We start from the raw sequence: 25,950 nt of genomic DNA on the forward strand, positions 1-25,950 counted from the left end.
CTACAAGATCGGCGGCGAGTGCGTGCGTCTTGACTACTTTTACACACACACACATTTTCCGCCGCACTAGGCTTCACCTCTACGCTATGCTTGCTGCTAATTAAGATCGTTAAGTTGCCATGAAATGCAAATTGCGCTTTGTAAAGGATGAAATAACTACAGCGCGGTAGTTAATAACAATGAGCTGCTCTCGGAAAATAGACAAACTCGCTCTGTCGGTGCGGAGAGCCGAGGCGCAGTTTTGATGTGCCGGCGGCGCCGAAAAGCGCGTCTCGGAATTTATGGAGATTACATTTCGGGAAAGTTGAGAAAGAGAAAGTGGATTGAGCGGCACAATTTCCTTCGGACGACCGTCGGCGTGGAAAGTGTGCAGAAAAGAATGTATTAATAGTTTTATTTTTCTTATTTTGAATACTAGAACTTCAAACAATTAGCAAATTAAATTTCATTCATTAAATTAAATTGGTTAAAAATAATTTATGAACTCTTTCAGATGACGGTTATAATAGATGTGTCAAAAATCTTTGTATTTAAAATTAAGAATTTTGAATTTTCAATTAAAAAATATGTGCAATAACCGGAAAGAGGATATTTAATTAATTTTAATTGTCGCTTTATTATCTCTTCTTTGAGTTTGTGGTTTTGTATTATAATTTTTTATATTATGTATTGTTGTCCCAAATACTAATGCTTTAAAAAGTATTACAATTATTGTACATATGAACTTTTTAAATTTAAAATTAAAAATATCAAATAAATGATAATAATATAATATATAAATTAATACTGAATATTTGACAGTTTCATAAAATAAATATTATGACTTTTAAATTTATATTATAAATTAATTTTGTAAACAAAAACATTCAAACAACCTCATCTCAACTAGTTTTTTTTTCATTTAATAGGGATGAAACAAAGAACACAAGACCATTATAATTAGATTGAACTAGATCTATTAAAAAATATATAAAGTTGATAACAAAATTGTCTCAAAGTTTAAAATGGAATTATTTGAAAAGAGAGACGGATGAAGAGAGCAATCAATTTCAAGAATAATGGAGATTTTTTGCGTAATGTGATTGATTTGCAGACAAATTTGTTTTCAGGCGCTTTTCAACGAATTACTCCAAGTCTATTTTAAAAAGTTGTCTGAACCCCGGCAGTGCCAAAATAAGCAAGAATGGTTCGCAAAACGCGGACAGACACGAATGGAGGTCAAACTAGGGAAGACACATATGCGCAAAAGTTGGCCAAAGTTTTTCAACCCAACTTGCTCTCGCCCTTTTCATCAGCTGCACACGAGTGGAGGAAAATCAATCGGCGGCGCTTTAAGTGGCCACTCGCGACCGTGACACCCACACAGGGGAGGCCAAATTGCACCTCATCTCTCTTTAATTTCGCACCGACTTCTTCTTCTGTGGAAATATGTAATTTCGCACGTGACGAGAGAGTTGCTTGTTGGTCTTACGTATTTGCTGGCGCGAGGCCGGCGCTTTCGCGAGAGGGAGGACGCAGCATGCATGCGCGAACCCGCCCTAGTAGGGTTGTGTATAGCCCTTTTGTCACTCCGCCCTTTTCTGTCCGCACTACTACTCACGAGAGATGCCAGGTCGAAACTTCTCCGAGAGATGCAAGTAGGAAAAAAAGCAGCTAGGATAAATAATCGCGAGGGGAGTTACAGACAGCGTTTGGGACGGATCCGCTCTCTTGTACAATGCCGGCCTCTGCACTACCCCTGCTTGTGTCCGTTTTCAGTCCAAACTCGCTCAAGGCTTGTTTTATGTTTAGCACGGCCGGCAGGAATTAATTATTGCGGAAAGGAAAAGAAGGAAAGTTTTGCGACTCACCAGCGACGCTCAGTCCGAAAAGTCATTGTGTTGCCATCTGAAAGCAGAAGAGAGAGAGCATTGTTGTTGATTAAAATTGCTCAAGGACAAGAGGATTTTATTTTGTATAATTTAGCCATTCCTTACAAAAAAAAAAAGTAAAAGCAAGCCTCTTTCGGACAAAAACAGTGGATTGAAATAAATTAAAATATGCTGAAAATTCCCTAAGACAACAATTCAAAATTAAATGAAGAACCGTGTTACTGGACTGCAAGATTTTAAAACATTTATTCGATAGTGCCTCAATTTTAAGTCCTGGAAAAAATACTTTTCATTGGAATCCAGTTACTTGGTTCTTCATAAAATTTTTTTCAAAAGTTATCGCTGTAGGAGGTTTTAAATTATTTTCATTGTAGTTTATTCCAATTGCTGCAATCCCAATGCTAACATTCAACATTCAATTGTTGAAAAACAAATTCCTCAAATAGAGAAGTAATTGTTGGAAACGGCACCACCATTAGCTGGAAATTGTCTCAACTTCTAAAATAAAAAATTCCAGATTCACTGCAATTTATATTCAAATAAATAATTATAAATCATTCTATTCAAATTGCAATTAAATTTAAGTTTTGCGAGTTCCTATTATTTATTTTATTATTAATTATAATTTTAAATTATTGCTTAATTTGTTGATTCAATATTTTATTGTAAAGAAGTTCTTAATAATAAAATTTAAAAAATGTTGATGTTTAAACAAACATAACTCTCAAAATTTTATAATAAATTATATAATTTATTCTAAATTTCAGTGTCCAATAAGACTTTTTACGAAATAATTTATTATTTAATTTGTGTTCAAAAGCAATCTCCACATCTTTCATTCAACATTAAACGCTTTTCTAACTGCTCAGCTCCTTGGAAATTCAATTTTCACTCTCTTCGGGGCAGTAAATAACCGTCTCGGACAGAAAAGGTTCGCGAAAGCAGGAAAGCAATATCTTCAAGGGCGCGTGCACAATGGCCGAAACTATGAGCAAACGGCCACGAAATATGTACTGCACATAATATAACACGGCAGTCTAATTCCATTATCAAGCCTTTCTCTCCTCTCGCCCGCATAACTCGGGGCTGCAATATTGCAACTTTGATATATTTATTGGAAGGTATAAACGCGGAGAAAGATGTTCTCTCTCTCTCTCTTCCAAGGAGAGCGATATTGTTTGCATACACAAGCAACCTCCTTACCATGAGCAATATTGTTCGCGCTGCTCTCAAGATAGAGCCCAAGGTGTTATTATACAAGGAGATATAGGCATTCCGCACGCGTGCAATAACAAAGCCGAGGGGCCAAATGTATGTTTCGCCGCGCATAGTTTCGCCCCGGATTAGAGAGAGCGGGCAACTTCCCAGGGGCCGACGTCAAAAAGCGGCCGCCGATTTAATTCGCAATTTCGGTCAGGTCCGGCTCATTAACGGAGGGGGAGCCCCTGCGAGTTATGCCGCCCGCGCAACACGCGCCAAATCTCTGCTACTTCTTCGCAGCGAGTTATTCCTCTCAAGACGTTTTCGTGTAAACGAAATATAATTGTCTGGCACTCTAATTAATAAAATTGCGAGCGCCGGAATGGCCCGAATGTGAGTGGAAATCATGGGGACGGCGGAAATTGCCTGCGTTTTGGATTAGTTGCTGTGTCGTTTGTTGCACTTTATATGAAGTGATGCGTGAAATAATGTGATACTCCATATTTACTCTCTTGGAATAGTAATGGAAATATAAACTTATGTATGGGAATCTAAAAGCTATTGAAGTAACAGAGAAGTAATAAATTTGAATTTAACGCAACAAACTAAAAAAGGACAAATCCACTTTTGATTTCTAAATTTCAAGTATCAATCAATCAAGGATAAATATCTGAAAATGTACAGATTTTGTATAAAAATCTTGAATTTACATAAAGAATACTATAAAAAATAACAGCAATTAATACATAATTAACCACTTTAATAAAAAACACATAAATTGCAATAAAAATATAATTAAATTTTAATTTAATTTTTCTACTTTTGCTTGTATTTTATTTTTTAAATTTATTAAATTTAATTTTGTGTTTTTATTTTTATAAAAACCATTTGTTTTACAAAAGATTTCCAGCTTAATTATGAGCAAATAAACCAGATTTATAAGCTTTTAAAACATAATTAATATTAAGACGATCTCAAATGGCAGTTAATTAATTTACAAGTAAAAAATCATAGACAGTGTTTAATATCTTGAACTTGATAAAGTTGATACATGAATCTAATATGAAGCTTGAAAAGTCTTTTTCAATCACTTTTTGTATCTATTTAATTTTCACTACATTTCATAATATTTAATCTATTTGTAAATATTAATTAATGCAGCTGTTATATTGAATATTAACTTTTATAAATCTTGTGTTATTCAATATTGGGCAATGATGCATATATTGAGCAATGGCAATAGCATTGTTAAATTATAAAGAGAAGAATTTAAATGTAACGGAAATAAATTTTTTAAAGGAATATTATTTTTCAATGAAAATTTTCATTTTTTTTTCGCCTTGATGTGTTCTGCTGATCCATTTTCGCAGATTGGAGGGTACAAAGGACTTGAGATTATTATATATTTTCAGAGCTGTAGGTGCTACAAGCGCGGCGCAGTTTCATACAAAAGCTGCTTTTTGCTGTTTGCTCTCAAGAAGAGACAAAAAGTGCGCGCGCGACACACACACGCTTAGCGTGGTATATCTCGACACAGTCATCTCTCGCACTTCTTTTTGCAACGTGTGTGTGTGTCACGCTGGAAGTGACACCTAAGAGCGTGTGTGCCGCACATAATAAATAACACACAACCGTATATATGGAGCGACTGCAGCGGCAATCCAGCCCCTCAGATAAAGAGCGGCTCTTGTACACGAGAAGAGAGACAAAAAGGGTGAGCTGCTGAATCGCACATCCACACACACTCGTCGTACACGCGCGATGCATCTTGTTAAGCACTCGTGTGAACTTGCCATTATCCTTTTCAGGCAAGAAATTTCGAGTCCTGCTGATGATTTATTTAGCAAAGGCCAACAGATCTGCGGAGAGTAAAAAGTAACCAAAAAAATGATTTATTTTCAAACAAAAAATATTTAATAAGATAACAAAACTGATTAATATTAAACCAATAATCCAGAAACTCCAACTTGGATTGAAGGCCTGGAATTGGCAAAACTAACAATAGTAATATTAATATAACATACTTTTTTTTCTCCTCAGCATAATAACTTTTGGAAAAACTACCCTTTTTGTAATTAAAAATTCAAAAATAGCACTAATAAACACAAACGAAAGACACATATGATTTCTTAAAATAAACTAGAGGAAAATCTCTTGTAAAAATCTATGAAAATCCACTTGTCTTATTTGGGGGACGAAAACAAATTTCAAAATATTTTAATATAAGAATGAAGTTTGGTTTTCTGTTTGAGTGCTGAAGTCCAAACAGAAAAAACTTGGAATTGAATTTAGCGTGAATCAAAACTTCTAATAAGGAGAGACGACAGGTTGTATGTATCTTGTATCTAATAATTTTGTAAAATAAATATGATAAATATGAAGCTACAAGAATCCGATCCATTGTCCATCAGGAACACAGTGATAATGTTTTTCTGAAAGTAGGTTCAATTTATATATATATAATTAACCGTGTAGTTGTAAATTATTTTTTAATTGTAGTTTCTACATTTTTCAGTTCCTTTCCAATAAATATTTTAAATTTATTTGAATAAATTTCAAAGAATTCATATTAACTAAAATATAATTGACAATTAATTTTAAATATATCAAACGCTAATTATAAGCTTCTTTTAATTTTAATATTTTGATAATAATAATTAACTTACAAAACACGTGTATACAAAAACTTGCTTCTTCAATTTCTAAATAATTTATGTATGTGCTACAAATTTATAATGAATTTATGTGTTGTGACAGAAACATTCATTTTGGACAGCTGGAAAATTGGATACTTTTAAAATTGTAATTCATCTTTTAATATTTTTTGTAGTTTTGTTCAATTAAGGCATAATAAATTGTAAAATTTACCACAACATATGACCAAAAATCTGCATAATATCTTTTACATGCAAAAATTAGAGTTACATGAAATTAAGAACATGGTATGCTAACATGAACACTTCATATTTGTTCATAAAAACAAAAGACCTCATGCAAAATTAAAACGAGTGACACACAAGCCTTCAAGTTGAGGAGAGCAGCAGCTTTTGTCTCCTTTTATTTCAAATTTGTCGCCAGTACAGGAGCTCGGCACTCGCCGGAATTGAAGTGAGACGATTGCCGAGGAAAATGGTTTTTTATTTATTTCCAGCACTCGGAATTAAACACAAATGCATGAAGGCGGAAGGTGTGTTTCTTTCTTTGTGCCGAGCAAGACCTCTTCTCGATTACGAAATGCACTTCTTTTGCTTGCCGGTTTTTAATTTTTCCAAGTGTGTATTTATATAAAAGTGCTGCTCTCTCTCTCTCCATTCATCGGTGCCGCGAGCGGTTTTCCGCGAGATAATGAGGCGGCTGTGCGCATTAGTATTATTTTATATACACAGCTCGCCTTGTTTATCCCCTTCGCATGTGCTGTGTTGTTTTCTTACGCATCGTTTTTATTCATGAATCGCGGGATAATATTTTTGTTTTCCGCTCGCCGCGCTGCGTGAGAACATCTAATAACAAACGGCTGAGAGCGCTCGGTGCGTCAATAATAACTCGGTGCGTTTCGTCATGATTAAAACTCATTAGAATGTCGAAATTGCCTTCAGGAAATAAAATAATCTACTATTGAGAAATTTATCAAGTTCATTAAACAATTTTATTGTGAATGATTTCCAATTAATTTATTTTAATAGAGTGTGAAATTAGATTATTTGGTTATAATCAATGAATGAAGATTAGTTAAAAGTGATAAAAATTTAAATAAACAATTTGGCATGAATTTTAATTATCATTGATTTCTTTCGCATTTACAAACGGATATAAATTAAAAATTTTCCTTCCTTCTTTATAGACTAGGAAAAGAAAACCTGATTTTACTCCTTATTCACTCCAAAAATGAGTCTCCTTGAAAATTTTGTTATTTTGTAGTAATTTAAGACTTTAAAAACCTTTTTGGAAAGTAAATATTTTAAGGCTACTTCCAGATTATTTTTTCTTAATTATGGCCGAAAGTTTGTATGGACCTTTTTACTATATTATTTTGCGGAATTTATAATTTTACGCTCTTCCATTTTTGAAAATTAATAGTTCGTCCATATTTTGCAAAAAGCTAGCTCAAAGACAACTTTTTTGTAAGAAAAATTTACTGTTTAATTTATAAATTAAGCGCCTTCTCATCTTTGAAAATCAGCGCTGACATAATTTTTAGAATAAAATTTTGTAAAAATACTCCGCGGTTTTTATTGCTCCTATAAACTACAAAAATTTACTGAAAACGACGTTTAATTTGTTTCACAAGACAAAAAAATTACTTTTTTACTAAAAATTTAAGCCTGAAATGTCACCTTTGTTAAAAAATAAGATACTTTTTCACCAGTCTTTCTATAAATACCAAATCTCTTTCAATTTTTCCATTCATTCTACAGATTAGCATTTTAGTTGCAAATTGTGTTTATTGATATTTTACTCTTCAGCCCATTTCTATTTCCCGAACAAGTTTTTCGCATCAACAGCTATAGCGGAGCAACCGAAATCCAAGGCAGAACGATCCATCAAAGCAGCATTTCGTCACTTAGCCGCAGCCGACGCGCACACCCTTTAGCTTAATTCGCAGACAACTAAATTAATCATTCATGCCTCGGCTTAGTGTGTACCAGAGAGAGAGGCCTTCACACCTCCAAGCTTGACAGCTGGATGCTCTGTTTCGTCGCAAAACAACCGCCGGGAGAGTGCACGACCCTAAATACCATTCTGTCTGTCTGCCGATGTCTCAAGAAACTCTCAAACTATACTATTCCGAATGTGGACCCTAGCAAACAAGAGAACTACATCAAAGTTCATCTGAGAATTTAATTATTTATAGTTAATTTAAGTTGAAAATGGTAAATATCTTAGAGAATTGCTACATAAATTGAAAATTAATAGCTTTTTATGAAAACAAAAACTACTTGGAATAAATTACAAATTATTTTGTGTCAATTGGTATTTTATAAATTGTTTGCTAAAATTATAAGCTTCAAAATTTTAAATAAATATTTGCAAATACTTGCAAATCAAATAAATGCTTTGTTGTAAATTTAATATATTATGAACCCTTTGATTTCAACCTAAACCGAGCTGGAAGTTTGAGCGAACCCCCGATTTGAAGCAATTTCCCAAGGAGCGCAGCTCAAGATGGAAAGCGACCGCAAGACCCGTTTCGGCGCCGGGAAAGAAGCGTTTCTCGCTCTCTGGCTCGACCCTTGTTGCAAGTAAGTTTTGCAGTTGAGTTGTATGTAGAATGTGTGCTCGCACAAACAGACACACACAGCCTGGGCATGAATCATTTCTTAATCTTGACTTTGATTGAAAGCTTGAAATAATTCATTAAACAGCGGCAATTATTCTTGAGCGAGCACGAGGCACGCCATGCATTTGCCTCCGCTCCGACCGGCAGCGCGGGCTTTTTGTGATTTTGCATTGCTCTCTATACGTGCCGTTTCCCAACAGAAGAGCCGGAAATTGCAATGTGCAGGGAATTTTCTAGATAAATTTAATAACGAATGTGAAAAAAAAATCATTTGAAAATATAGGACGCATAAAAAAAATGTTAAAAATAATTTGAAATTAGGATTCATATAGGCCATTTCCAAATCAATCTGACCAGTGTTTGGCATGGGTTGTTGGATTTGGATGAAACTTGGCATGGTGATACCCTTAGGGTAGGTGGTCAACCTAAGGTATATAGTTAGTCCAATATCCCAACATTGCCTATTTTACAGGGGCTCAAAGTGGCGATTTTTGCAAAAATAAAGTTTCCTTTAATCTCAATTATCTCTGGTTCTAATGAAACAATTTCAAAAAACTTGACACCGTTTGAAAGCCAATTAAATGGACTTGAATTCGGCTATAAGCGTCAAGGTCGCAGGTCAAAGTTCAAGGTCACTAAAATTTTGATGAAATTTTAAAAACGCTGCCAGATATTGAAGGACCAAAAATATTTAAATCTTTTCCACAGGAAAAATGTTCCAAATTTAATTTTACATCGGTGTACAAATTTTGGTGATATGTATTTTCTTTGTTTTTGAGATATCTACAGGGGAAGTTCAAAAAACGTGGTTTTTTGGCCCTTTTTTGAGGTCGTAAAATTTTAAACGCCTCTAATTTTGCTAAATTTGCCATAAAATTAAGCAAATACACTTCAGGAATGAGGAACTATCATATATAATGCAATTCTATGATCAGAGTCGATTTTGAAATCCACCCCTACCCCTGGGGGTGGGTTTTGGGGTTAATTTTAAATATGCCCAATGTTTGTGTTTTTGATGTCGTTTCCTATGTTTTCGACATCCAGGAACACGAATCTGAAGTCAGTTTTTGTTTAAAGTTAATAGCTTTATTAATAATCGCAGTTGAATGTGGCGAGTTTGATCGTCCGACGAATTGCGAGAAGCTGAGAACTCACTGCATTCAAGTGCGATTATTGATGAGGCTATTGACTTTAAACAAAAACTGACTTCAGATTCGTGTTCCTGGATGTCGAAAACATAGGAAACGACATCAAAAACACAAACATTGGGCATATTTAAAATTAACCCCAAAACCCACCCCCAGGGGTAGGGGTGGATTTCAAAATCGACTCTGATCATAGAATTGCATTATATATGATAGTTCCTCATTCCTGAAGTGTATTTGCTTAATTTTATGGCAAATTTAGCAAAATTAGAGGCGTTTAAAATTTTACGACCTCAAAAAAGGGCCAAAAAACCACGTTTTTTGAACTTCCCCTGTAGATATCTCAAAAACAAAGAAAATACATATCACCAAAATTTGTACACCGATGTAAAATTAAATTTGGAACATTTTTCCTGTGGAAAAGATTTAAATATTTTTGGTCCTTCAATATCTGGCAGCGTTTTTAAAATTTCATCAAAATTTTAGTGACCTTGAACTTTGACCTGCGACCTTGACGCTTATAGCCGAATTCAAGTCCATTTAATTGGCTTTCAAATGGTGTCAAGTTTTTTGAAATTGTTTCACTAGAACCCGAGATAATTGAGATTAAAGGAAACTTTATTTTTGCAAAAATCGCCACTTTGAGCCCCTGTAAAATAGGCAATGTTGGGATATTGGACTAACTATATACCTTAGGTTGACCACCTACCCTAAGGGTATCACCATGCCAAGTTTCATCCAAATCCAACAACCCATGCCCAACACTGGTCAGATTGATTTGGAAATGGCCTATAATTTTTGAGGCTGATTGAAGAAAATTTTGGCATTTAATGTGTGTCATGGGTTCAAATTAAAATTAGGGTGAACTTTTTAAGGTTATAAAGCAGATTTCATAAAACTGATGAGGAAAAAAATAATTTTTAATAAAGAAAGAATAGTTATAATGAAAACAAATAGTAAAATTGAATGTTAAAACTTCCAATTATACCTAATGGACCACGACGAAAAATAATAAATAAATTTATAATTTATGATGTAATTAGACCCATTTTCCCAAATAAATTTTCTCCTGAGGCACAACACCATAGATTAATTGTAAGTTTGAAGCAAATAAATTATTTAATAATTAAAGATGGAAGTTTTTGTTGACATTTCTTTTGCAAGTTAGTTGTTAAACGTTAACATTAATAATAAAATATAATTTAATTTGTGTTTAATATTTTTATAATACATTTTTTCCAATTATATTTTAGTTATTTAATACAAAATCTTTTAAATTTATTTAAAAAAGATTTACAATTAGAATTTTTATTGAACAGGGAGAACGTAAGTTGTAGAAGTTTCAATAATAAAATAAATTGCCTTCAACGTTAATTATATAATAAGAGTTGCTGCATGGAAGCTTGATTAATGTCAACGGATAATTCGTTGAATATTTTCAGAATTTTTTTTATAAATTAATGGATTAATACAAACTGTCATCGCTCCTGCATAAGTTATGATTTGCGCTAAAATCAATTTGAATTTTTTTCTGTTTGCACCCAAAGAGAAAACCGAATTTTGGAATTTAATTCAAAATTTTAAATTCCCTCAAATACGACTGAGGATTTTCTTATACGGCACGATATTTCAAATTGCAATATTGCAGTTGGTAGCCCTTGAAAATGGTGGGGACTGGAGAATCAGCTTCTCAATTAAATTAAATTCTCCAAAAAAGTTATTATTAGTTTGAATATATCGTCAGTTTAATGGTAATTAAAATTTTGTGTAAAAAATTTACCTAGTTTATGTTATCCATCCTCTTAATGCATTACGTAATCACAAAAACGAAGCACTGTAAATACTTAAACACAACCCGACTGATCAAAATTTCGTCGATTTTCACAAATTTGTCTGGTTTAAGACGCCAGCCAGCACCTCTCTTGTTCACTTCATTATTTCTCACACAGCGACGAGGGACTGTTTGAATATTCTAATCGTAATAAATGGAAACACACATACAACCGGCAGCGAGCACAGAGAAGAAATAAAGAAAGAAGTTCATGCGCTATCTCTGCAGTGTCGATGCGAGTGTTGTTGGTTATTTGTCTGCCTGCGCCAGCCACACAACAACAGCCTATGTAAAATTGTGTGTTGGTTGGATATGCACACGCGGCGGCGGCGGCGGCCGGCGTTGCTGCGATAAATAGTAAACAAGCAGCGCACACTGACAAACATCCTGTTTACTCTCTCTCCGCTTGCTTTTTATTCAATATCTCGAATTATTCATTTGTATACATTATTATTGGTAAACACAAATAATATTTGTTCAAAAAATATAAATACCCTTTGCAGTCTGCACGTAGAGGGCATCCGAGAATTTATTTTAATAATTTTATGTTCTGCCGAGCGACCGCCGCTGGTGATGTCATTGTTTTGCTTCGAATTACATCAACAATAAGCAAATATACGACACGGCCGCGAGTTTCAAGTGAAAGAGAGGGAGTGGAGGAAGATCGCGCGGGCCTCGCTTTTGTGTGTCAAACCTCAACAACTTGTGGTGTACGACGATGGAAATTTGTTTGCTTCGAGGGCAGACTGAAATTCAATAGATAGGTCTGTGCAAAGACAAATACCAACAATCGTGATAATAAAAATAATTACTCTTAAGAAGTGCAAATTTACGTCAATACAAGATTCAAGTTCTTACTGGATGGAGGGGACATTACGAAAACAATTTATTTGCTTTCAAAAATGGGATATATTATTTTTATTTACTTACTAGTCATTTTTATTTGGTCACTATTCAATTCCTTTAGATTCTTGAATACTTGTGCTTTCAACGAAGAGAGAAAAATTGATTAGAGATTTACTCACAATTGGTCCAAAATTTTTGTTGATGATTTATTTGTAGCACTGAGTATATAATAATGAAAAAAAATAAATGCTTCTAATTACATTAAAAACATTATAAATATATATAGATACAACTATAATTTAAAGAAAAACCTTTAATAAAAAAAATTCTTATACATATTAAAAAAATTATAATTTGAATAAATAAAAATATATATTGTGCATGAACTAATAATTTTATATTTTTTATTATAAATTAAATCGTTTTAAATAATATTTGCTAAGTACTCTTTAGTATTCTATATTTTTCAGATATCAGAATTTCCCATTCGCTAACTTATTTAAACTCAACAAGATTTGAATTTAATGATAAATATATATCCCATCTATAGTATACGGAGGGAATAAAAGAAGTAATTTGCATGCGTTCCTGGCTGCCCTCAGCACAAAAATAAAGCACGCAGCTTTATTTCTTTTCTCTCTCTGCACGCATGTATAGAAGCAGAAAAGGAACTCCTTCGGGGAAACATTTATTTTATTTTGCAGCTCCCGCTCGCTCCGCTTCTAATGAATGAATACGTGAGATATGTGCTTAAAACAACACCAGAGCAGAGAAGCGCGGCTCTTTGTGCTTCTTAAAAATGCTGCCATGCAATAATAATGCCGCGAGATAAGATTATCTCCCGAGTCATAAAGTATCAGCAGCCTCCCTGCTACTGCCAGAGGAGCAGGCCATGCTTTATGCCGACACGGAGAGGTGAATATTAAACAAACCCAAAGTTGCACAGCCAAATGACATTAATAATCCGCAACGTGTGCCCTGTCGGCTTCTGCGCAAGAGAATCTTTTGGATTTGATCAAATTTTGTCTGATATACTCAATTTTTTTCAGGTAAACAGTTCACAAAATTTTATGAACAAAAATAAGATCGATATTTTTTTTAAATTCTACAAGCAAATGACATTATTTTTAAGCGTGAATTTCAACTAAAAATTTTTTAATTAAAATTGTGTTAGGATTAATATTTATAATTAAATTAACAATTTTATAAAATTTGAATCTGAATTTCAAAGCAATAATATATTTGATGTTTTGATACTCATTTAGATAAATCTTTTTGTGTTTTTAAATTTAATAAAATAAAAATATTTAATTTAAATATTAAGACACAATAAAATTGGTAGAAACTTATGCTACTTTAACTTTTATAGCATGTGTATTATTTTATTAAGATTCTCTTCTATAGACTTTACTGCTTTGCAGCATTGTCAAATCATGAATACCATTGGTTTTTAAAAAACTCTATTTTCATAGAAGCAGTTATATTTTTACAGTTACTTTTAGTTTAAAACGTTTTAATTCAAAAATTCATTAAAAGAATAAAAATCAAATCACTTAATCATAAATCCTTTTCATTAATTATGGGAAAAAAATTAGCCTCATTTTAAATACGGTCCATGTCTCCATCAGCTCCTCGTTCAAACGATTAGATTTGTAGAGTTGATGTTTCTTTGAATTTTTATTCGTATTCTCGTTGTAAACATTAGTAAATTTATAATGTTCTACCAAATAAATATTTATTAAAACCCTCTGAACTATTTTTTTTTATATTGTTTTATTTATTAATAAAAATTATTATATTCTAAAAGAAAATATCAAAATTACTCTATGAAATACAACAAAATTAAAATAAAAGTCACTTTTGAAGAAATTCAAGTAAAATTTTTCCGGAGTGTTTCAATTCGCACGACTAATTGTGAGAACAAAAATTTTCGCACCACTTCGCGAGCGTCATTTATAGTTCCCAGAAGTGAAATGCTTTTTTTCGTGGTGCTTATTGTTGTCACGTTCTAGTAACGAAGCCGTGCCACAATTGGAAAACAAAAGCAAAGAGCAAACAACAAGCGTATGTGACCTTCCATTTAGGGGCCGCGCCATTCATTAGCACTAATTTGAATCGACTGGAGAGAGAGAGAGCCCTAATGTACTGTTGACAAAATATCGTCATCAGACTGAAAACAAGCTGATAACGAGCTCCGGACAACAAATAATAATATCATCATGCACACATTGTCTCTCTCGGTCAGAGTGAAAAAGCTGCAGCAACTGTTAAATGAGTCTAATGCTGAATCAACAGCCGCACTTTGTTACACTTTGTGCTCCGTGGCGAGACGAACGCTAAGTGGAGGCGAATAGTTATTGCTATGTTTATTATTTATGACTTGTTTACCGCGACGTGCAAATGAAGGTATAAATAATCGTCACCGCCATTCGCATAGGACGCGTGAACAAGGAAGTTTTATTTGCTCTCGGCAAAATAATGCCACGTGAATACGTGATTAAAAACTTGTATGGCAGTTTTTTTTAATACAATTGTAAATATCTAATTAAAATCAATAATAGAATAATATTTTTTTTTAATCCGTTGATAAAATTTTTGCGAATCAATAACTTCAAAACTACATGATAACACGACTAAGGGAACATAAGGCGTGTTTACTTAAAGGGTCCGGAAAATTAAAAGAAAATTTTAATGAGGATTGAAACCGTTTAAAAATGAAAAAAAATCAACGATGACCAGCTAGCTATTTAAGCCAATTTGTATGACGTAATTTTCAGGTTGCAATTAAATTATTAATGTTGGGAATATTGGGCTGATAACAACTAAACGGTCTTCAAAATAGAATAAATTTGCGGAAAAAACATATAATATTGTTATATTTAATCGCCGAAGCGAGATATTTAGAACTTCAATTAATATAGGCCTCTCAATGGGTATAAAGACAAAGTGCACGACGTAATTTTAAGGTTGCAATTAAATTAATAATAATGGGAATATTGGGCTTATAACAACTAAACGGTTTTCAAAATAGAATAATTTTGCGAAAAAAACATATATTATTGTTATATTTCATCGCCGAAGCGAGATATTTAGAATTTCAATTAATATAGGACTCTCAGGGGCTAATTAAGCCAATGTGCATGACTTAACTTTCAGGTTGCAATTAAATTAATATTGTAGGGAATATTGGGCTGATAACAACTAAACGGTCTTCAAAATAGAATGAATTTGCGAAAAAAACATATATCATTGTTATATTTCATCGCCGAAGCGAGATATTTAGAATTTCAATTAATATAGGCCTCTCAGTGGCTAATTAAGCCAATGTGCATGACTTAACTTTCAGGTTGCAATTAAATTAATATTGTAGGGAATATTGGGCTGATAACAACTAAACGGTCTTCAAAATAGAATAAATTTGCGAAAAAAACATATATCAATGTTATATTTCATCACCGAAGCGAGATATTTAGAATTTCAATTAATGTAGGCCTCTCAGTGGCTCATTAAGCCAATGTGCATGACTTAACTTTCAGGTTGCAATTAAATTAATATTGTAGGGAATATTGGGCTGATAACAACTAAACGGTCTTCAAAATAGAATAAATTTGCGAAAAATACATATATCATTGTTAAATTTCATCGCCAAAGCGAGATATTTAGAATTTCAATTAATGTAGGCCTCTCAGTGGCTCATTAAGCCAATGTGCATGACTTAACTTTCAGGTTGCAATTAAATTAATAATAATGGGAATATTGGGCTGATAACAACTAAACGGTCTTCAAAATAGAATAAATTTGCGAAAAATACATATATTATTGTTATATTTCATCGCCGAAGCGAGATATTTAGAATTTCAATTAATATAGGCCTCTCAATGGGTATAAAGCCAATGTGCACGACGTAATTTTAATGTTGCTATCAAATTAATAATGTTGGGAAAATTGGGCTGATAACAACTAAACGGTCTTCAAAATAGAATAATTTTGAGAAAAAAAACATATATTATTGTTATTTCATCGCCGAAGCGTGATATTTAGAATTTCAATTAATATAGGCCTCTCAATGGGTATAAAGCCAATGAGCACTACGTAATTTTAATGTTGCTATCAAATTAATAATGTTGGGAATATTGGGCTGATAACAACTAAACGGTCTTCAAAATAGAATAAATTTGCGAAAAAAACATATATTATTGTTATATTTCATCGCCGAAGCGAGATATTTAGAATTTCAATTAATATAGGCCTCTCAATGGGTATGAAGCCAATGTGCACGACGTAATTTTAAGGTTGCAATTAAATTAAAAATGTTGGGAATATTGGGCTGATAACGACTAAACGGTCTTCAAAATAGAATAAATTTGAGAAAAAAACATATATTATTGTTATTTCATCGCCGAAGAGTGATATTTAGAATTTCAATTAATATAGGCCTCTCAATGGGTATAAAGCCAATGAGCACTACGTAATTTTAATGTTGCTATCAAATTAATAATGTTGGGAAAATTGGGCTGATAACAACTAAACGGTCTTCAAAATAGAATAATTTTGAGAAAAAAACATATATTATTGTTATTTCATCGCCGAAGCGTGATATTTAGAATTTCAATTAATATAGGCCTCTCAATGGGTATAAAGCCAATGTGCACGACGTAATTTTAATGTTGCTATCAAATTAATAATGTTGGGAAAATTGGGCTGATAACAACTAAACGGTCTTCAAAATAGAATAATTTTGCGAAAAAAACATATATTATTGTTATTTCATCGCCGAAGCGTGATATTTAGAATTTCAATAAATATAAGCCTCTAAATGGGTATAAAGACAAAGTGCACAACGTAATTTTAAGGTTGCAATTAAATTAATAATAATGGGAATATTGGGCTTATAACAACTAAACGGTTTTCAAAATAGAATAATTTTGCGAAAAAAACATATATTATTGTTATATTTCATCGCCGAAGCGAGATATTTAGAATTTCAATTAATATAGGCCTCTCAATGGGTATAAAGCCAATGTGCACGACGAAAATTTAATGTTGCTATTAAATTAATAATGTTGGGAAAATTGGGCTGATAACAACTAAACGGTCTTCAAAATAGAATAAATTTGCGAAAAATAAATATATTATTGTTATATTTCATCGCCGAAGCGTGATATTTAGAATTTCAATTAATATAGGCCTCTAAATGGGTATAAAGACGAAGTGCACGACGTAATTTTAAGGTTGCAATAAAATTAATAATAATGGGAATATTGGGCTTATAACAACTAAACGGTTTTCAAAATAGAATAATTTTGCGAAAAAAACATATATTATTGTTATATTTCATCGCCGAAGCGAGATATTTAGAATTTCAATTAATATAGGACTCTCAGGGGCTAATTAAGCCAATGTGCATGACTTAACTTTCAGGTTGCAATTAATTTAATATTGTAGGGAATATTGGGCTGATAACAACTAAACGGTCTTCAAAATAGAATAAATTTGCGAAAAAAACATATATTATTGTTATATTTCATCGCCGAAGCGAGATATTTAGAATTTGAATTAATATAGGCCTCTCAGTGGCTCATTAAGCCAATGTGCATGACTCAACTTTCAGATTGCAATTAAATTAATATTGTAGGGAATATTGGGCTGATTACAACTAAACGGTCTTCAAAATAGAATGAATTTGCGAAAAAAACATATATCATTGTTATATTTCATCGCCGAAGCGAGATATTTAGAATTTCAATTAATATAGGCCTCTCAGTGGCTAATTAAGCCAATGTGCATGACTTAACTTTCAGGTTGCAATTAAATTAATATTAATGGGAATATTGGGCTGATAACAACTAAACGGTCTTCAAAATAGAATAAATTTGCGAAAAAAACATATATCATTGTTATATTTCATCGCCGAAGCGAGATATTTAGAATTTCAATTAATATAGGCCTCTCAGTGGCTAATTAAGCCAATGTGCATGACTTAACTTTCAGGTTGCAATTAAATTAATATTGTAGGGAATATTGGGCTGATAACAACTAAACGGTCATCAAAATAGAATTAATTTGCGAAAAATACATATATCATTGTTATATTTCATCGCCGAAGCGAGATATTTAGAATTTCAATTAATATAGGCCTCTCAGTGGCCCATTAAGCCAATGTGCATGAATTAACTTTCAGGTTGCAATTAAATTAATATTGTAGGGAATATCTGGCTGATAACAACTAAACGGTCTTCAAAATAGAATAAATTTGCGAAAAAAACCTTATATCATTGTTATATTTCATCGCCGAAGCGAGATATTTAGAATTTCAATTAATATAGGCCTCTCAGTGGCCCATTAAGCCAATGTGCATTAATTAACTTTCAGGTTGCAATTAAATTAATATTGTAGGGAATATCTGGCTGATAACAACTAAACGGTCTTCAAAATAGAATAAATTTGCGAAAAAAACCTTATATCATTGTTATATTTCATCGCCGAAGCGAGATATTTAGAATTTCAATTAATATAGGCCTCTCAGTGGCTAATTAAGCCAATGTGCATGACTTAACTATCAGGTTGCAATTAAATTAATATTGTAGGGAATATTGGGCTGATAACAACTAAACGGTCTTCAAAATAGAACAAATTTGCGAAAAAAACATATATCATTGTTATATTTCATCGCCAAAGCGAGATGTTTAAACTTTCAATTAATATAGGCCTCTCAGTGGCTCATTAAGCCAATGTGCATGACTTAACTTTCAGGTTGCAATTAAATTAATATTGTAGGGAATATTGGGCTGATAACAACTAAACGGTCTTCAAAATAGAATAAATTTGCGAAAAAAACATATATCATTGTATTATATTTCATCGCCGAAGCGAGATATTTAGACTTTCAATTAATATAGGCCTCTCAGTGGCTCATTAAGCCAATGTGCATGACTTAATTTTCAGGTTGCAATTAAATTAATATTGTAGGGAATATTGGGCTGATAACAACTAAAAGGTCTTCAAAAAAGAATAAATTTGCAAAAAAAACATATATTATTGTTATATTTCATCGCCAAAGCGAGATATTTAGAATTTCAATTAATATAGGCCTCTCAATGGGTATAAAGCCAATGTGCTCGACGTAATTTTCAGGTTGCTATTAAATTAATAATGTTTGGAATATTGGGCTAATAACAATTAAACGGTCTTCAAAATAGAATAAATTTGAGAAAAAAACATATATCATTGTTATATTTCATCGCCGAAGCGAAATATTTAGAATTTCAATTCATATAGTCCTCTCAATGGCTAATTAAACTAATGTGCATAATGTTATTTTCAGTTTGCAATTAAATTAATAATGTTGGGAATATTGGGCTTATAACAACTAAACAGTCTTCAAAATAGTATAGATTTGCGGAAAAAAACATATATTATTGTTATATTTTATCACCAAAGCGAGATATTCAGAATTTCAAGGATGGACAAAATCGCAAAAGCGTTCTGCGAGTTGAAACAAGTTAATAAAAAATATGAACATGACGAATATAAAGAATTGGTTAAGGTTCTTCTATCAACTTGATGGTCTAAATAAACCATTGGAAAATATTAAAACTTGCAATTTGAGAGTTTAAAATAAAATCTGAGTATTTTAAAAAAAAATATATTGTTTTTATAAAGCGTGCTTAATTAATAAATTTTTTCCAACTCATTGAACGCAACCCTCAGCATCTTTTTTCTGCAGGATCATTTCATTATTCAAATAACAAGCCAGTCAAATTTTTTTGATGTGAATAGAGAGCGACTGAAATTAAGGAGGCTTTGGAGGTGCAGCAATTGGTGGAGAGAACGAGCCCTTCTCTCTTTTTCTCGTGGTGGCGGAACCCAGCAACGTCTCATTCATTCTCTATCATCATCAAATCATACAGCAGAGTGGTAGTAACCTTGACCCCCGACTATTACTCTAGCAGTGAGAGCGAGCAGAGAGATGGCCTTGCCGCCTTTTACTGTGCGCGGTGCCATATTACTTCTTCCCTCACCGCTCACTCTCATATTTGCACCTTTAATAAAAAATTAGCGTCGATAGAAAACTCATGATTTGGTTCAGAGTCAAATATAAGATTAGACAATATGATTCTTTTAGATGAGATCAACTGAATTGAAAAGAAAAAATTGAAAAAAAAAACCATGCAATTTATAATATATTAATTTACTCACAAAAATTTAATTAAATTTATTTTTTTTCAGGGCGCTATTATTTACTTCCAAGGCACTGACTTTTAGTTCTTGAGCACTAATTTTCTCTGCCACTAATTTTTAGTTCCCACTCCCACGCACTAATATTATATAAATTTTAAAATATCAAATAAAATGTATATCTGTATATATTTTTGGTAACTCAAATTTTGTTTGTACTTTTCATTATAATTTTGAACATCTGGATGATGTATCTTGTTATAAGCAGATATTGCCTAGTGGTACACCAATAAACTTAATTGCAACCAATTTTTAGTTCCAGGGCGCTAATTTATAATTCCAGGGCGCTAAATTTTAGTTCCAGGTTCTAGGGCGCTAAATTTTAGTTTCAGGTCGCTAATTTATAATGCTAGGGCGCTAATTTTTAGTTCCAGGGGCTAGGGCGCTAAATTTTAGTTGCAGGTCGCTAATTTTTAGTTCCAGGTCGCTAAATTATAATTCTAGCGCGCTAATTTTTAGTTCCAGGGGCTAGGGCGCTAAATTTTAGTTGCAGGTCGCTAATTTTTAGTTCCAGGTCGCTAAATTATAATTCTAGCGCGCTAATTTTTAGTTCTAGGGGCCAGGGCGCAAACTTTTAGTTTCAGGTCGCTAATTTTTAGTTCCAGGGCGCTAAATTTTAGTTCCAGGTCGCTAATTTTTAGTTCCATGGCACTAATAAATTCCAGGGCGCTAAATTTTAGTTCCAGGTTCTAGGGCGCTAAATTTTAGTTTTAGGTCGCTAATTTTAGTTCGAGGTCGCTAATTTATAATGCTAGGGCGCTACATTTGAGTTCCAGGGGCCAGGGCGCTTAATTTTAGTTCCAGGTCGCTAATTTATAATTCTAGGGCGCTAATTTGTTTTTCAGGTGCCAGGGCGCTAAACTTTATTTTTAGGTCGCTAATTTTTAGCAATCAAGTAGAAAGTCTACGGGCCTTGCAAATTTCCGTTATACTTCTGCTTAATTCAAAAATTTTCTTATATGTTTTTGTTTGTGAAAGTTACTTTTAAATTTGAAACATTAAATCGCTCAAAATGGTTCGCGCGTGTGCAATAAGGCAAGTGCACGCATATACAGGTGAAACCGAAGCCGACCGCACAGGTTCAGTGTGAACAAAGAGACTCTCTTATTATTTTCCACGTTCACTTCTGCTTGAGGTGACTCAATCAGAGTAAAATAAATCTCTCGTGTCTGTCTCGTCAGGTGTATAAGTAAAAAAGGCAAGAGGTGGTTCGTTAAACGAGATGCATGCGAACTGTGTGTACGTACCTTTTCCCTCTCATACATAATACTTGTTTTGGTTGTTTTGCTGGCGTTAGTTGACTGGTTTTGATGCCGTCAGTCAGCGCAGCGCGGTTGTGAAACCCAATCCCCGAGCGTCGGGTTACCCATTTTATACTTTTGCTACAATGTATCTGCTGCAATCACGCAACAAAGTATCAACGTCGCCCGGTGAAATGGAAAAAAAAATGAAAAACATCTTGTGCGGCGGCGATACTTGAGAGAGAGTCTGCAAAAACCGGCCGGGGTTGCGCCAAACTGGTTGTGTACGCTGTCAATATAATATTATTCGTAAATGACAGATTATTAAGACGAAAAGCGTTTCACACGTACGTTGCTCTGGTCGCTTGGATTTAATATCAGCGCCGAGATATATATTCATGAAGAGAAAAATTAATATTTCACTTGCAGCCTTGAAAATTGAAAGGTGACTCTTGCTGTTGGGCGGATGTTTTTGGCCCCAAAAAGAACGAGGGAGAGGAGACACTATAAGTGTCGCAGGCAAAAATTTGTTGTCAAAATAATCAAGATCGAAACATTGTTGTCTGGTAATGAAATAAGATTATTAAGAAAATATAGGAAAAAATTATAAATCCCATTAAAATTTTTGGAGTAAAAAGTTTATGTCATTCACATGGTAAACTAAAAAAATATCTGCAATTTTAAAGAGAGGAAAATACGATATTTTAATTAACATTACATAATTTTCTTTGATATTTTGATTTTGAGTTTTGCATTCATTTGTGATTGATAGAAAATGAGACTGATTTTAATTTTGATAGTCGAAGTATAAAATTTACAACTACAAAAAAAAATCAGGACTTCTTTCAGCTAGTGGGTTTTAAGCGTTTAAGAAAAAAAAATCATCGCTTGTCTGCCGAATTAATTTACTATTTTGTGATTTTTTTCATTTTAATTTAGCATTTACTTATAAACGGACAAGAATAAATAACAACAACAAGATAAATATCAAACCAGACTGGACTTTTCTCGTTCTTATTTTCAAAATATTCATTTCAATCCATAAATATTTGAAGAATAATTGAAGCAATTTTTGTCTAAAGTGCAGACCACATAGAAAATATTTGATGATTTTATATTTATTTGTAAATAAAATCCCAGTTCAATGTTAGCATTCCTTGAAGAAATAATAAAATTTTAATCTCAGTGTATTCTATGGATTTAAATCTAGTGACAAATGTTGTTTCTCCATTCCATGTGACAGGTCAAGCGTAATTATAGAAAGCTTCACATATTTGATTAAAATCGATCGAATAAGTATGAATTGCAACGAGTGCGTGTGTAATTTAATATCGGCGGACGACACAGATCAATACAAACCGCAGAATTATTCCAACGACTGAAATGAATGTTGATTTAACATGCGCTAATAAAGCATGGCGTGGCATGTTGATGGCAATTACCCGGCCATCAAATAGCCCCGCTTTGACATGATCGCGCATGAATTATTATTGTTTGGCGCGGGGTGTTTTTGAAACGTCGGGGCAAATAATAATTACACCGTTCGTACTCGATGTCTGCAACAAAAACCATAATATTGACACTCCGTTCTGCAATATGAGTGTACAGGACATTAGAAGATGTCGTGAGCGGTGTTTGACTTTTGCAAACGGACGCACGCGGACAGACTCGCCTTCCTTCCAGTCCAGGGCAAAGTAAAAGAAAGGAAGGGGCAGTATAATGCAATAATCGACAACTTCCAATGGCCAAGTGAAAATTGCTGGCAGAGTTGAGAACAGTGGCGGTGTTGGAAATTGATTACACTAAGACAAAAAATGTTCAATAGGAATATATAAAATTGAGAATTTAATGATTTTAAAAAAGAAAAAATTCAAATTTAAATAAAATTTACCAATAAGCAAAAATTCAGGAGAGCTATTTAAATTTTATTTCCATTAAAAATGTCAAAATCTTTAATTGTAAACTAACTAATTTATAGGAATTTTGTCTAAGAGACTTGAATCGTTAAGTCTTTTCAACAATAGGAACCATTTTTTGCAATTATTGGAAAACAGTAATTAAATTATAAGAAATTAAAATCAATTAAATAAAAATAATAATTCAATAATAAATAGTATTTAATTAAATAATTTTAAAATTAAATAATATTCAACAAAATTAGGTCTGTAAAAGATAAAATAATTGAATTTTACTAATTTACATTAATTTGGAGAAAACAATACTATTTATTTTTGAGTACCCAGCAAAGTTACAATTAATATCAAAATCACAAATATGATGAAAAAAAAAACACATCTTCCTACCGGAAATTTAATTTCATTGAAAGAATAAGTGATATTTGTGTTAAAATTATTATTTTTTGATTAAATTTACGCTATTTAATGAATTAAAGCAATTTGATAATTAATAATGAAGCTTAAAAATTAAGTTTTTAAATAAAAATCTAGAGCCGCCCCTGGTTGTCGGCGCCAATTTACGAGGTCTGCGCCGTGGTCAGCAAGTTACGACACAATGATGGCCAAACACAGAGAGATACTCTCATGCATATTTCAGCACGATGCATATTTCATATTTATATTGCCCATTAAAAGAAAAACAATAGTTTGGCACGCAAAGCCAGAGGGCCGCCGACAGGGCTAATTTGGTATGTATGCTTTTCGTTCCGCGAGCAATATCTTATCGCGCAGCGGACGAAAGGGTGAAGCTTGCGCGTATTATTAGTCCAATTTTCGTGGCCCTCTCGCGTTTTAATACTTATTGTAATGAGTTGTGCACCTGCTAGATTGTATCTTGTCCGTCGCCGTCGCCGCGTTTACCTTATACGGTAATGTCGTTTTCATGAACTGTTTGTCAAAACTGTATAATTTGCTCGAGATCGAGCAGGGGAAATGAGAAAAGTAATCACGCGCATTTCGTTAAGATAAAAGCCGTGTAATGAGTCTGAAATACAAATACCCTGTCAGATAAAAGCAATCAATTTTTCCGTAGTCCACTTTTGGACTGACCCAATTCATAACGTTGTATTACATAAAAATTTGTCCATTGAATTTGGGACCAGATAAATCCAATGAAGTTATTCAAAATTTAAATAATTAACATATGAAAAATAGAGGAATTTTTAATTGATTCAAATTACATAATTTTTTTAAATTTGATCCACAAGACAATTTTAGAAGTTATAAATTAATAATTAATTGAAAGTCATTCTGCTGAAAAAACGGTCTGATTTATTTTTAAGATCATTTTTTTTCTTTATTTTGGAAATAATTTGTAGGTTTCAATGTGCCAATTCCAAGAAGACATCATAAGAAAAATTGAATAAACTCAAGTATTGAAAATGAATATTGATTTTTTACACTGACTTTGAGGGGAATATTCCTAAAAATTGGATTGACTTAAAATTGATATAAATTTCATGAAACCTAAAACGAAAGTTTTTGCCACTCGAATAAAGTGACAAAAAAATTAAAAAATTAATTATTTACCCTCAAAATTTAACGAAACATGTTTTACTTCTTTAAATGCCAAGAAAAAAATTAATTAATTAAATTATAATAAAAGTTTTTATTCCGCTCCGAATTTTTCAGTCTGGAATTTTTATTTTCCAAATCAATAAGACATTTAGAAGGAAAAAAGTGACGGTTGGAAAAGGGCGACTTTGCATATTCGACTCTGTATTTTCCCAGCAGTTTGTTTTAAAACAAGAAAAACAGCCGGCGGCTGGCGGCCGTAATGAAAAGAAGACGCGCCGTTTCAGTTTGATGATGTATTATAGAAAAAGCGGCGAAAAAAGATGTGCGGGGTGGGGTGGGTGGCTCTTTCTTTCTTTCTTTCCTTCCCGCATATTCTCGTACATTTTCCGACAGCGTTGGTCTTTCTCCGCTGCCAGATGGACATGCAAATAAAATAGCCCCGAGGTACCTCCGTCGAGTCTGCGGAGCTGACAAAGAAAAAGCAGCGAGAGACGGGGTCGTGAAACAACTTCCTATTTTGTCGCCTCGCATTTGTTGCAAAATTTCTCATGCGCTTTTGACAAAAATTGAATGAGAATGGGAAAAAAATTGCAAGGAGTGAAGAAAATCTTAAAAAGAAATTATCAAATCCAAATTTTTTATCTAACAATAAGGAAAAATTTAAATAACATTTAAAAAAAATAAAACAATTAAGTAAAAATCAAATATAAAAATATTTTTAACGGACATACTACTAATTATTATAATAATATACTGCTTTTAATTTTAATAATATTATTAGTATTATTATTGATATTATTGATTACAATTATTTTTTCTTTTACATT

General features: G+C 32.7%; 1 protein-coding gene across 3 annotated transcripts in view; it reads right to left on the reverse strand.

The window, feature by feature from the left end:
- Positions 1-25,950, reverse strand: part of LOC132204753 (forkhead box protein P1) — a 241,170-nt gene that overhangs the window by 114,081 nt on the left and 101,139 nt on the right. For 2 of the 3 annotated variants that reach the window (XM_059633487.1, XM_059633486.1), the window contains exon 3: positions 1,851-1,887. The gene's annotated coding sequence lies outside the window, so the exon portion shown is untranslated. Of the gene's footprint in view, positions 1-1,850; positions 1,888-11,274; positions 11,504-25,950 lie in introns of those variants that run through there. The other variant, XM_059633488.1, reaches the window with a different exon arrangement.

Source organism: Neocloeon triangulifer, unplaced genomic scaffold (genome assembly GCF_031216515.1).
Source record: "Neocloeon triangulifer isolate White Clay Creek 2 clone unplaced genomic scaffold, ASM3121651v1 ptg000022l, whole genome shotgun sequence".
In the NCBI taxonomy this organism is placed as follows: domain Eukaryota; kingdom Metazoa; phylum Arthropoda; class Insecta; order Ephemeroptera; family Baetidae; genus Neocloeon; species Neocloeon triangulifer.